General features: G+C 45.4%; 2 pseudogenes; one reads left to right on the plus strand and one right to left on the minus strand.

Moving 5' to 3' along the window:
• On the minus strand, positions 1-1,476 carry LOC704438 (putative elongation factor 1-alpha-like 3; annotated as a pseudogene).
• HTR3D (5-hydroxytryptamine receptor 3D pseudogene) lies at positions 5,531-12,920 on the plus strand (annotated as a pseudogene).

Raw genomic sequence — 13,398 nt, forward strand, 5'->3', positions numbered from 1 at the left:
CACTGATTACGAAGACCAGGGTGGCAGGTATTAGGGATAACATTCATTTAGCCTTCTGAGCTTTCTGGGCAGGCTTGGTGACCTTGCCAGCTTCTGCAGCCTTTTTGTCCACTGCTTTGATGACACCCACAGCAACTGTCTGTCTCATGTCATGGACAGCAAAGCGACCCACAGGTGAATAGTCTGAGAAGCTCTCAACACACGTGGGCTTGCCAGGAACCATATTAATGATGGCAGCATCACCAGACTTCAAGAATTTAGGGCCATCTTCCAGTTTTTTACCAGAACGGCGACCAATTTTTTTCCTTCAGCACAGCAAACTTGCATGCAATGTGAGCCATTTGGCAATCCAGTACAGGGGCATAGCCAGCGCTGATTTGGCCTGAATGGTTCCGTATAATCACCTGAGCAGTGAAGCCAGCTGCTTCCATTGGTGGGTCGTTTTTGCTGTCACCAGCAACATTGTCATGACAAACATCCTTGACAAATACATTCTTGACACTGAAGCCCACATTGTCACCAGGAAGAGCTTCACTCAAAGCTTCATGGTGCATTTTGACAGACTTTACTTCAGTTGTAACGTTGACTGGAGCAAAGGTGACCACCATACCAGGTTTGAGAACACCAGTTGCCACTTGGCCAACAGGAACAGTACCAATACCACCAATTTTGTAGACATCTTGGAGGGGCAGGCACAAGGGCTTGTCAGTTGGACCAGTTTGTGGTAGGACACAGTCCAGAGCCTCAAGCAGTGTGGCTCCATTGGCATTGCTATCATTACTGGTGACTTTCCATCCCTTAAACCTAAAGGTGTGTTAGCACTTGGCTCCGGCATGTTGTCACCATTCCAAGCAGAAATTGGCACAACTGCTACTGTGATGGGGTTGTAGCCAATTTTCTTAATGTAGTGCTGGCTTCCTTAATGATTTCTTTGTATCTCTTCTGACTGTAGGGTAGCTCAGTGTAACCATTTTGTTAACACCAACAATAAGTTGTTTCATACCCAGTGTGTAAGCCAGAAGGGCATGTTCTCAGGTCTGCCCAAACTTCAGATTCACCAACACCAGCAGCAACAATCAGGACAGCACAGTCAGCCTGAGATGTCCCTGTAATCATGTTTTTGATGAAGTCTCTATGTCCTGGGGCATCAACGATAGTCACATAGTACTTGCTAGTCTCAGATTTCCACAAAAGAGATATCAATGGTGATACCATGTTCACGCTGAGCTTTCAGTTTATCCAAGACCCAGGCATACTTGAAGGAGCCCTTTCCCATCTCAGCAGCCCCCTTCTTAAATTTTTCAATGGTTCTTTTGTCGATGACGCGCGTTTGTAGATCAGATGGCCAGTAGTGGTGGACTTGCCTGAATCTACGTGTCCAATGACACTAATGTTGATATAAGTCTTTTCTTTTCCCATTTGGCTTAGTAGTTTTCACGACACTTGTGTTCTGGCGGCAAACCTGTTGCGAAAAAGAATAATGTCACTTTTTAAAAAAAGAAAAAACAGCTACAACAAACTTCCCAAAGGGTCAGGGATTCTCCAGGATAAAGAGTGATGCTGAGGACAGCAGATGGGTGAATCCTATCAGTATCCAGCTGAGCGAGGCTAAGAGAGAAGGGCCTTATGCTTACAGGAACTGGGGTTGCTGCAGTCAACCCAGACATTTTAAGTCCCGAATAGTCCATTTAGCTGAAGCAACCTGGGCAATCTTAGGTTCAACAGGATAACTGTTACTGCCATTTTTACTGTTATTTCTGCTTCAATTTACTGCTATTAATTGCTTAAGATGGGCAAGGCACTATACATACATTATCTCAAACCACATAAGACTCTTGCAAGATAGATTTTACCCTCCCAATTTTAGAGATAAGGAAACTGAGGCTGAGAGAGAGTGACATGATTCTTGTAGAAAGGATTTGGTCTTAGACATTTCTTACTGCATTGTGCTACCTCAATCTGTAAACCTTCACTGAGGCAACTGCTCTCTCTTTGCTCTGTAAGCCACTTATTACTTTCCCTAAAGCCTTCCCTTCCAGAAACAATTCTAGAATAAAACAGGTTAAACCACTGATGACCTTGGCCCAATTAATCTTATCATGTCTGGCTTCCATCATGAACCGATTAATTACATACATTAATCTGATAAGACCTATGCTTACCTAGGCATGAAATGGTATTTTGAAATTACTTTCCAAGGCTATTTAAGAATCACTATTATAAAGACACATGCACACATATGTTCACTGCAGCACTATTCACAATAGCAAAGACATGAAACTGACCTGGAATAGCAAATGGAAAAGACATAGAATAGCAAAGATCATGGAACATGATCAATGATAGACTGGATAAAGAAAATGTGGTACACACACACCATGGAATACTATGCAGCCATAAAAAGGAATGAGTTCATGTCCTTTGCAGGACCATGGATGGAACTGGGGGCCATTACCCTTAGCAAACTAACACAGGAACAGAAAACCAAGTACTGCATGTTCTCACTTACAAGTACCAACTAAATGATGAGAACACATGGACACATAGAGGGGAACAACACACACTGAGGCCTATCAGACGGTGGAGGGTGGGAGGAGGGAGAGGATCAGGAAAAATAACTAATGGGTACTAGGCTTAATAACTGGGTGATGAAATAATCTGTACAACAAACCCCCACGACACAAGTTTACCTATATAACAAACCTGCACATGTACCCCTGAACTTAAAAGTTAAAAAAAGAGGCCAGGCACGGTGGCTTACGTCTGTAATCCCAGCACTTTGGGAGGCTGAGGCGGGTGGATCACGAGGTCAGGAGATTGAGACCATCCTGGCTAACATGGTGAAACCCCATCTCTACTAAAAATACAAAAAATTAGGTAGGTGTGGTGGCGGGCGCCTGTAGTCCTAGCTACTCGGGAGGCTGAGGCAGGAGAATGGCGTGAACCCAGGAGGTGGAGCTTGCAGTGAGCAGAGATCCACTGCACTTCATCCTGGGCTACAGAGTGAGACTCCGTCTCAAAAAAAAAAAAAAAAAAAAAAAAAGTTAAAAAAAGAATCACACAAGAAAATCTTAACATTGGAAGCCAAAGTCAAACATCTACAGAGGCCAAGGAGGTAACATAAATGAGGAAAGCTGCTCAGGAATGAGACAGGAGGGGAGATGGAGACTGTGGTGATCTAGAGCAAATATGAACCATCCAAAGGGTTTTGCCACTTCTGAGCTTTGGCAGATTGTTGTCAAGCAGAAACGTGAGCCTCGTGTTACTAGATCTTATTTTTCAAACGAAGCCAGAAACAGTTTTTATATGAAATCTCTCAATGTTTAAGTGTTACACAACTAACTTTAAAAAAAGAAAGAAAGAAAAAAAAAACAAAACACTAGCAGGGCCAAAAACAACATAAACTTTCAGGCTAATAGCTCATGATCTTTTCTTTAAAATCATAAGTCAGCAGGCGGGTGCGGTGGCTCACGCCTGTAATCCCAGCACTTTGGGAGGCCGAGGTGGGCGGGTCATCTAAGGTTGGGAGTTCGAGACCAGCCTGACCAACACAGAGAAACCCTGTTTCTACTAAACACACACACACACACACACACACACACACACACAAATTAGCTGGGCATCAGCCATCCCATTACTGCGTATATACCCAAAGGATTTTAAATCATGCTGCTATAAAGACACATGCACACTTATGTTTATTGCAGCACTATTCACAATAGCAAAGACTTGGAACCAACCCAAATGTCCATCAATGATAGACTGGATTAAGAAAATGTGGCACATATACACCATGGAATACTATGCAGCCATAAAAAAGGATGAGTTTGTGTCCTTTGTAGGGGCATGGATGAAGCTGGAAACCATCATTCTGAGCAAACTATCGCAAGGACAGAAAACCAAACACCACATGTTCTCACTTATAGGTGGGAATTGAACAATGAGAACACTTGGACACAGAGTGGGGAACATCACTCACTGGGGCCTCTCATGGGGTGGGGGGATCTGGGAGGGATAGCATTAGAAGATATACTTAATGTAAATAACGAGTTAATGGGTGCAGCACACCATCATGGCACATGTATACATATGTAACAAACCTGCATGTTATGCACATGTACCCTGGAACTTAAAGTATAATTTTTAAAAATGAAAAAAAAAATTAGCTGGGCATTGTGGTGCATGCCTGTAATCCCAGCTACTCGGGAGGCTGAGGCAGGATAATTGCTTGAACCTGGGAGGCAGAGGTTGCGGTGGGCCGAGATCACACCATTGTACTGCAGCCTGGGCAATAAGAGAGAAACTCCATTTTAAAAGAAAAAAAATCATAAGTCAGCTTTTATTTAAAAAAAAGTATTACCTCTGCCACCACCCCCTATCCACTAATCACTCCCTTCTTTGGGTAGACCTGGGTCCAGATTGCTTTTGAAACACTAAAAAGGCATGGCAAATCAGCTTGGAGAAGAGCAAGCAAAAACGTGTTGTCACTGGAGCAGTGCTAATGGCTTCCTCATACTTTAAAGTCTTAACTATACTGAAGTCATGTTTAAAGCCTCAATGTATGAAGTTGCTTATATTAATGGGGACCCCCCCAACATTTTTCTTTTTTGAAAGATGGCAGCAGGGGGTCGGGCGTGGTGGCTCACATTTGTAATTACAGCACTTTGGGAGGCCAAGGTGGGCAGATCACCTGAGGTCAGGAGTTTGAGGCCAGCCTGGCCAACATGGTAAAACCTCATCTCTACTGAAAATACAAAAAATTAGCTAGGCATGGTGGCAGGTGCCTGTAATCACAGCTACTTGGGAGGCTGAGGCAGGAATCAATTGAACCCAGGAGGTGGAGGTTGCAGTGAGGCAAGACCGCACCATTGCACTCCAGTGTGGGAGACAAAACGAGACTCCATCTTAAAAAAAAAAAAAAGGAAGGAAGGAAGGGAGGGAGGGAGGGAAGGAAGAGAGAGAGAGGAAGGAAAGAAGAAAGGAAGGAAGGGGAAGGAAGGAAGGAAAAGAAAGAGAAAGAGAAAGAAAGAAAGAAAGAAAGAAAAAGAAAGAAAGAAAGAAAGAAAGAAAGAAAGAAAGAAAGAAAGAAAGAAAGAAAGAAAGAAAGAAAGAAAGAAAAAGAAAGAGAGAGAGAAAGAAAGAAAAGAAAGAGAGAGAAAGGTGGCAGCAGGGTCTAACAAGTGCATGTGGCACCTTGAGGCAGTGGTAGTCATACGTGCCTTCTCAGTGATGCACTGTGCACCAGAGTGACTTTAAAGTATGAGGAAGCCATTAGCACTGCTCCAGTGACCACATATTTTTCTTCCTCTTCTCCAAACTGATTTGCCATATTACTTTTGGAGGCTAGATTCAGGCCCAGTTAAAGCACCGGGTGAGTTATTCCTCTGTGACATTCTCTTGTCACCAAGGGGTCTTGTTAGAGAGGTGGCTAATGCCAGCTCATATATGTATTATTCAAAGGTAGGGCTCAAGGTGTGGTCTGAGTTTTTTTAAGGTTAACATCATCATCAAGTACCCAGAGAAGTGCCAAAGAGAGGAAGATGGAAAGAGGCTGGTTCCACGGGAAAGGATTCCTCCTCGGCTTCATCCTCCACCTGCTGCTGCAAGGTACCATAACATAAGAGTAAGAGCTGAGCAGACATGTAACTCTTGGGAAGCCGAGAAAACAGGCTAATATTTGTTATTCCTAGATAGTCAATGATTGGATGTTCATTATGGTAAAAATGATGCTCATGTCATTGACAACTTTGTACCTCTTCCTAGGATCCTAACATTTAGTTGACTCTTTTCTTTTTTTTCTTTCTTTCTTTTTTTTTTTTTTTCTTTTTTTTTTTGAGATGGAGTCTTGGTCTATTACCCAGGCTAGAGTGCAGTGGCACCATCTCGGCTCACTGCAACCTCCACTTCCCAGGTTCAAACGATCTCGTGCCTCAGCCTCCTGAGTCGCTGGGATTACAGGCACCCGCCACCACGCCCGGCTAATTTTTGTATTTTTAGTAGAGATGGGGTTTCACCATGTTGGCCAGGCTGGTCTTGAACTCCTGTCCTCAGGTGATCCACCCACCTCGGCCTCCCAAAGTGTTGGGATTACAGGCGTGAGCCACTGAGCCCAGCCTGAGAATTATTTAAGATAATCTCAGTGATGAAGACTACTAAATGTTAGAACAATCACAGCACATAGTAAAGACACAGTAAATACTCATTAAATTGAAAAAACTGAAATTGATTTGTTTTCTGAAGATCTCATATGTCTCACACTACCTACCTGATTACCTCCCTTATCATTAATTTATTAGCATCTATGACATATTAATACAGTGAGGCGGAGAACTGTGAGTGCAAAATTTGTCACTGACATCACTCGCATGGCTCCACATTGGAGGTAAGCAAAAGAAGGACCCTGGGGGAAGGTGGAGAGGTTGCAGTGAGATTGTTAAGGACGTGGCAGGACACTGTAAAGTGGTGGTTAGGGTTGAGTTTGCGTACACATCTGGACAGGTTTTGCATGGGGATAAAACAGTGGCACTGAGGATGGATCCCTGACTCAGCTCACCTCATCAACTTCCACCATTTGCCTACCAGCCCAGCCCACCCTTCCTGACCAGGAAGGAGGAGCTCACTTGCTTCTCCCAGTGCCCCCTGTTTTCTCTCCATGCAGAAACACTCTCCAGGCCCCCCAGCCCTGGCCCTCCTCTCTCAGAGTCTCTGCTCACTACAGGAAAGGGCAACACTTTAATTATCAATTGCTCAGGCTTTGGCCAGCATGGGGTGGACCCTGCTGCCTTTCAAGCAGTGTTTGACAGAAAGGCTGTCGGTCCAGTCACCAACTACAGCATCCCCATTCATGTCAACATCACCTTCACCCTGTTTGCCATCTGGAAGTGGTAAGTCCTCACCCAACACTGCAGTCATCTAGTGGTGAGCAGTGGACCCTCTGATTGGATTTTTTGTTTGTTTGTTTTTATTTTTTTGAGATGGAGTCTCGCTCTTGTCACCCAGGCTGGAGTGCAGTGGTGCAATCTCAGCTCATTGCAACCTCTGCCTCCCAGTTTCAAGCGATTCTCCTGCCTCAGCCTCCGGAATGTGCCGCCACACCCAGCTAATTTTTGTATTTTTAGTAGAGACAGGGTTTCACCATGTTGGCCAGGCTGGTCTCAAATTCGTGACCTCAGGTGATCCTCCTGCCTTGGTCTCCCAAAGTTCTGGGATTACAGGCATGAGCCACCATGCCCGGCCCTCTGATTGGATTTTGTAAAATTGGTTACAACAAAAAAATCAAACAACCAAATTCAAAAATGGGCAAGGGACTTGAAAAGACATTTCTCCAAAGAAGATATACAAATAGCCAATAAGCACAAGAAAAGATGTTTGTTCAATGTTACTAATAGTTAAGAAAATGCGGATCAAAACTACAATAAGATACCATCTAACACCCATTAGGAGGGCTACTATTAAAAACAAACAGAAGCCGGGCAAGGTGGCACATGCCTGTAATCTCAGCACTTTGGGAGGCTGAGGTGGGTGGATCACCTGAGGTCAGGAGTTCAAGACCAACCCGACCAACATGGTGAAACCCTGTCTCTACTAAAAATACAAAAATTAGCTGGGTGTGGTGGCAGGTACCTGTAATCCCAGCTACTAGGGAGGCTGAGACAGGAGAATTGCTTGAACCCAGGAGGTGGAGGTTGCAGAGAGCCAAGATTGTGCCACTGCACTCCAGCCTGGGAGACAGAGCAAGACTCTGTCTCAAAAAAACAAAACAAAACAAAAAAACAGAAAATAACAAGTGTTGGTGATGACGTGGAGAAATTGGAACCCTTGTGCACTGCATGTGAGGATGTAAAATGGTGTAGCCACTGTGGAAAAACAGTATGGCTATTTCTCAAAATATTAAAAATAGTATTACCATGCAACCAAATAATTATGCTTCTGGATAAATACCAAAAAAAAAGTGAAAACAGGATATTTGTACACTTACATTCATAGCAGAATTACTCACAATAGTTAAAACTCGGAAGCAGTCTAAGTGTCTATTGATAGATGAATGGACAGATTAAATGTGGCACGTACTTACAATGGAATATTATGCAGCCTTCAAGTGGAACAAAATTCTAACACTTGCCACAATGTGGGCAAGCCTTGAGGATATTATGCTAAGTGAAATAAGTCAGTCACAAAAGGACAAATGGTGTATATGTCTAATTTTATAGAGACAGAAAGTAGAATAGCGGTTGCCAGGGATTGGAAAGAGGGTGAAAAAGGGAATTACTGTTTAATGGGTGTAGAGTTTCCATTTTGCAAGAAGAAAAGATCTCTGGTGATGGAGGGTGGTGGCTGGACAACAATGTGAATGTGTTTAATGCCACTGAACTGTACACTTAAAATGGTTAAGAGAGTACATTTTACGTTATATATTTTTATCACAATAAAATATTGAAAAAATTATTTTTAGCCTGGGCAGCATGGCGAAACCCCATCTCTACTAAAAATACAAAAAGTTACCTGGGCATGGTGGTACATGCCTCTAATCCCAGCTGCTCGGGAGGCTGAGGCAGGAGGCAGGAGGCAGGAGAATCGCTTGAACCCAGGAGGCAGAGTTTGCAGTGAGCCAAGATGGCACCACTGCACTCCAGCCTGGGAGACAGAGCAAGATTCTGCCTCAAAAAAAAAAAAGAAAAAATGACACTTAAAAGTGTTTTAAAAAGTAGAGCTGTATTCTGGGGAGTGGAAAGGCATGATAAGAAATGCTGCAATGACATTACTGCAGGTAAAATCTGTTCTTTTTGGAATACTTGTCAAGAAACATTTTCCCAATAGACCTTCTTACTAGGTTTTTTTGGTTATATTTTCCATGTACTTTGAATTGTTTTGACCTGTATATTTCCATGGCTTAGATCAAAAATCATTATTGCTACATGGAACAGACTTGAAAGTGAGCAAGGAGGGGGTGGTGGCACGGGACCTGCCTTCCTGGAGTTAATCATCTAGATGAAAGCTGCTTTTCCAGGATTCACATCTTCAACTGGTGACATCATTCCTGTGGCTAAATATGGTATGACAGACTCAGTTTCCCCTTTCCTGTACTCTGGTACTTCTGGAAAAAAGGGTACCTCCCTTTTTTCCACTGCTAGGTCCAGTTTTGCAGAGTATATTGGATAAAGCTGAAAATATCCATAAATTAGACAAGGTCAAATGATCAGACCAATAATGAAAATATAAAACTTTCTGATTATTCTGCTGGTATAGGAGGGCAGAGAAGGGGCACAGGGGGAAGGTGGCATACACTAAGGCCACGGGAGCCAATACTTATGTGGCTCCATCTCAGGGAATCCTGAACCAAGCTCAAGCTCTGTCTTGAGAATACTGAGGTAAACAAACAAGGCTTTGTTAGTGTGATGGCTGTCAGTAGATAGGTGGTGGGAGAGTAAAGAAATGGGTGAAAAAAGGGAATGGGAAGGTGCAGAAGACAGAGCAAAACTAAAACTAGCTCCCTCCCTGTGTTTTTCTCATGCCATGGTTTCCTACAGATCTAGCACAATCAATTTTTTTTTTTTTTGAAAGAGAGTCTCACTCTGTTGCCCAGGCTTGAGTGCAGTGGTGCAATCTCAGGCCACTGCAACCTCCACCTCCTGGGTTCAAGCGATTTCCCTGCCTCCTGTCTCAGCCTCCTGAGTATCTGGGATTACAGGGGCCTGCCACCACACCCAGCTAATTTTTGTATTTTTAGTGGAGACGGGGTTTCACCATGTTGGCCAGGCTGGTCTCGAACTTCTGACCTCAGGTGATCCACCCACCTCAACCTTCCAAAGTGCTGGGATTACAGGCATGAGCCACCGTGCCTGGCCTGGGCACAATCAATTTGTGCAGTGGAACCCAGATGAATGCAGAGGCATCAAGAAGTCCGGCATGGCAACTGAGAACCTATGGCTTTCAGATGTCTTCATCGAGCAGTCGTGAGTCTCAGGGCCAAAAATGCAAAATGGAAACCACATCTACAGGGAAGGACATGATGTTACCAATAAGGCCACACAAAGACTCAACTTAGAAAAGAGCCGGGTCTGAATTGAAGAACTTACAAACCCCCAGAATATGATTATAGGTAGAAGAAAGAAGTCATCTGAGTGGGACTGGAGCTCAAGAATGGGATGACCTGAGAGAGAAAGAAGGTCAAGTCTGATGGGGAAACCCACAGCACCTACCTCTCTGTCCTTCTCCCACACAGCATCAGTGTGGATCAGACACCTGCAGGTCTCATGGCTAGTATGTCAATAGTGAAGGTCACATCAAATACAATAAGCCAATGGGGGTGGTCAGCATCTGTAAACTGGACACCTTCTATTTCCCCTTCCATGAACAGAGCTGCACGCTGTCCTTCAACTCTTTCACCTACACAGGTTAGTGGGGCTCACTAAAGTAGACTGTTGAGAGGCAGAGAGAGGGCTTTGATTGAGAAGAGGACAGAAAGCTGGGAACAGTGAGGGAATCTTGCTGAAAAGGGCCTGGATGCTAAGGAGTGAGGGATCCAACAGTCTGGGCAAGGGACTTGGGAGCATTTGGGGAGGCTGAGTCATCGGGGCCTGCTTTGCAGTGGAGAACACGGGCCCGGGCATGGAGAAGGACGTCCAGGAGCTTTCAGATACATCACAGAACCTCATTCAGAGCAAGGAGGGAGTGCGTACTGCTGGGTATCTACCAAAGAGCAATAAAAGTGACCATGGCCACTAACCAGTATGAACAAGCCATCTTCTATGTGAGCTCAGGGGCTGAGACCAGGTTTCACCATGTTAGCCAGGCTGGTCTTGAACTCCTGGCCTCAGGTGATCCGCCTGCCTCCGCCTCCCAAAGTGCTGGGATTACGGGCGTGAACCACAGAGCCTGGCCTTTTTCACTCTTGTTTTTTTGAGATAGAGTTTTGTTCTTGTCACCCAGGCTGGAGTGCAATGGCGTGATCTCGGCTCACTGCAACCTCCACTTCCCGGGTTCAAGTGATTCTCCTACTTCAGCCTCCTGAGTAGCTGGGATTACAGGGACCCACCACCATGCCCAGCTAATTTATGTATTTTTAGTAGAGATGGGGTTTCGCCACATTCGCCAGCAGGTCTCGAAGTCCTGAACTCAGGTATCTGCCTGCCTCGGCCTCCCAAAGTGCTGGGATTACAGGCATGAGCCACTGTGCCCAGCCTTTTGTCACTTTTTTCACTGATAAACCTTCAGTACTGAAACAATACCTGGTACTCAGTAAATAGTTACTAAACAAAGCATCCCTTGAGGAAGAAACAAAGCCTCTATGCCAGTGATTCACAGTGAGGGTGAGCTCCCCCTTCCCCAGTGGCTGTCAGAACTTTTTGGAAGGCAGGAATTTTTGTTATTTTTAAAAAGATATGGTAGAAAGAGTTAGCAAACACTGTCTTAGGGATATTATGATTCCAAATCCTGATAACCCCAAAATATCTGCTACTCTCTGCTTTCCCTCCCACTGGTCTCAAATGTCCTCCTGCAAAGTCACTAGAGATTAGACCTTGATGAGAACAGCAATTAGAAATGAAAAGATAAAATGCACGTGACACCTAAGTCGGTGGTTCCACAGTCTGGCTAAGAGCACATCGGTAGGAATAAAAATTTAAGTGGAGAAAGTTGACACCTTGGGCCAAAAGGAATGAGATACATTTCAGTAGTAAGCAGCGTGGAAGACTCTAACCTTGTGAGATGCCTTTGGATGGAGAGACCGGATGGTGAAAGGGACGGGAGGCAATATTTCCTTACTAGACAGTTTGGCCTGGGACAAATTCCAGTTCTTGCTATTACCTGTCTTGATAGCCTCCCATCCTACTCCTCACTTGCCCCTCCCTCTCCTCCCTACCAGGTGGTCATCAGGTGCAGGCACAGGCCCAGCCCCTACGTAGTAAACTTTCTGGTGCCCAGTGCCATTCTGGTTGCCATCGACATCCTCAGTTTCTACCTGCCACTGGAAAGTAGGAACTATGCCCTATTCAAGACGACTGTTCTGCTGGGCTACAGCGTCTTCTTGCTCATGATGAATGACTTGCTCCCAGCCACTGGCACTTCATCACACACTTCATCAGTATGTCCTCTCTTCCATCAAGAGAGCAAAAGCGAGGTGTGGGTTGGATGGGGAGAGGGACCGGAAGAACCAGGTGAAGTGAAAAGGGATCCCAGAAAAAGATCCTCTGGGAAAGAAACAAGAAATCCTAGGTGGTGCCTCTGGCCCTCTTGCAGACCCCCTTGCCTGCAGGTGTCTACTTCGCCCTGTGCCTCTCCCTGATGGTAGACAGCCTGCCGGACACCATCTTCATCACCCACCTGCTGCACGTGGCCACCACCCATCTCCCACCCCTGCCTCGGTGGCTCTACTCCCTGCTGCTCCACTGCACCAGCCCAGGGAGATGCTGTCCCACTGCGCCCCAGAAGGGAAATAAGGGCCTGGGTCTCACCCCCACCCACCTGCCTGTTGAGGGAAGTCACACTTCCCCTTCCCCCACCTCCACTTCTCTGCTCCTGCCTCCTTCCCTGTCTCCCTCCCTGTATAGGTGACATTTGCAGCCCGTGGCTGAGTCTCTGTCTTTCTGTAAGTGTGAAGGAGCCAGAAGTATCAGCAGGGCAGATGCCAGGCCCTGAGGAGGCAGAGTTGACAGGGGGCTCAGAATGGACAAGGGCCCAGTGGGAACGTGAGGCCCAGAAGCAGCACTCGGTGGAGCTGTGGGTGCAGTTCAGTCACGTGATGGACGCCCTGCTCTTCCGCCTCTACCTGCTCTTCATGGCCTCCTCCATCCTCGCTGTCATATGCCTCTGGAACACCTAGGCAGGTGCTCAGCTGCCAACTTCAGTCTGGAGTTATTTTTGCCTCCAGAAACCAGCCAGGCTCTCACGCCTGTCCAAATTTCAGCCTCACAGCCCTGGCAACCACCTCATTTTTAACCCAGTCCTCTGTGTAGTTTCAGACCAGACCTGAATAGTCTCCTATGCCCTCCAAAAGTCGGGTCCTTGCTACTGCATGCCATCAGCCCCACTCAGCCCTCCCATACCTCCCTTGCTCCTCAGGATTCAGGTTCCTAGGGTACGTCCTTGATTAAATCACCCCAATACGCCCATTTGCAGAAAGTATTGGCTTTTCCCTGAATTCTGTTACGGTAAAAAAAGAAAAATCTTGAGATTGAGAGTCTTCTTGCAGAAACTTCTCCTCATTAGCCAAAGTAAGAAGGATTTTCTCTTATGTGTGTGTTTTTTTAAGTCTATCAGACAACATGTAAAGTGTAGGGAAGAGAAAGAAGGGGCCAAAATCTATTAGAAGGAATTACAGTAAAACAGAGATTAACTTCCTAAATCCAGTTACTCTGGACTTAAGCTTCAGAAATTAATGTGCCAAAACTAGGCCTCTCC

Source organism: Macaca mulatta, chromosome 2, assembly GCF_049350105.2.
Source record: "Macaca mulatta isolate MMU2019108-1 chromosome 2, T2T-MMU8v2.0, whole genome shotgun sequence".
NCBI lineage: Eukaryota > Metazoa > Chordata > Mammalia > Primates > Cercopithecidae > Macaca > Macaca mulatta.